Genomic DNA, 240 nt, shown 5'->3' on the forward strand with positions numbered 1-240 from the left:
TCCAGTCAGAACAGAACACAGCAAGAAATAGAAGACGTAGGGCTTGAGAAAACTCACGTGAAAGGGGCCTTCTGTTCGTCGGCGAGTACATCAGGTGCGGTCATGCAAATCAAAGCCGAGGCTTTTGATTCTGTGTTTTGTCCCGTGCCGCCTGCTCCGGCGGCAGCTGCCGCTGCAGACGTCTTTTTAGTGCAGGTGACGACACGGCAGTCTGCAGTAGCTTTGTCTGTAGGGTTGTAC

At 53.3% G+C, this 240-nt stretch overlaps 1 protein-coding gene across 1 annotated transcript in view; it reads right to left on the minus strand.

Moving 5' to 3' along the window:
- EMH_0042190 (SAG family member) overlaps positions 1-240 on the minus strand; it is a gene marked incomplete at both ends in the record, with an annotated part of 1,675 nt that overhangs the window by 313 nt on the left and 1,122 nt on the right. The gene's annotated exons all lie outside the window — the stretch shown is intronic.

The sequence above is a fragment of the Eimeria mitis genome, genomic scaffold (assembly GCF_000499745.2).
Source record: "Eimeria mitis Houghton genomic scaffold, Emh_scaff1706, whole genome shotgun sequence".
Taxonomy (NCBI): domain Eukaryota; phylum Apicomplexa; class Conoidasida; order Eucoccidiorida; family Eimeriidae; genus Eimeria; species Eimeria mitis.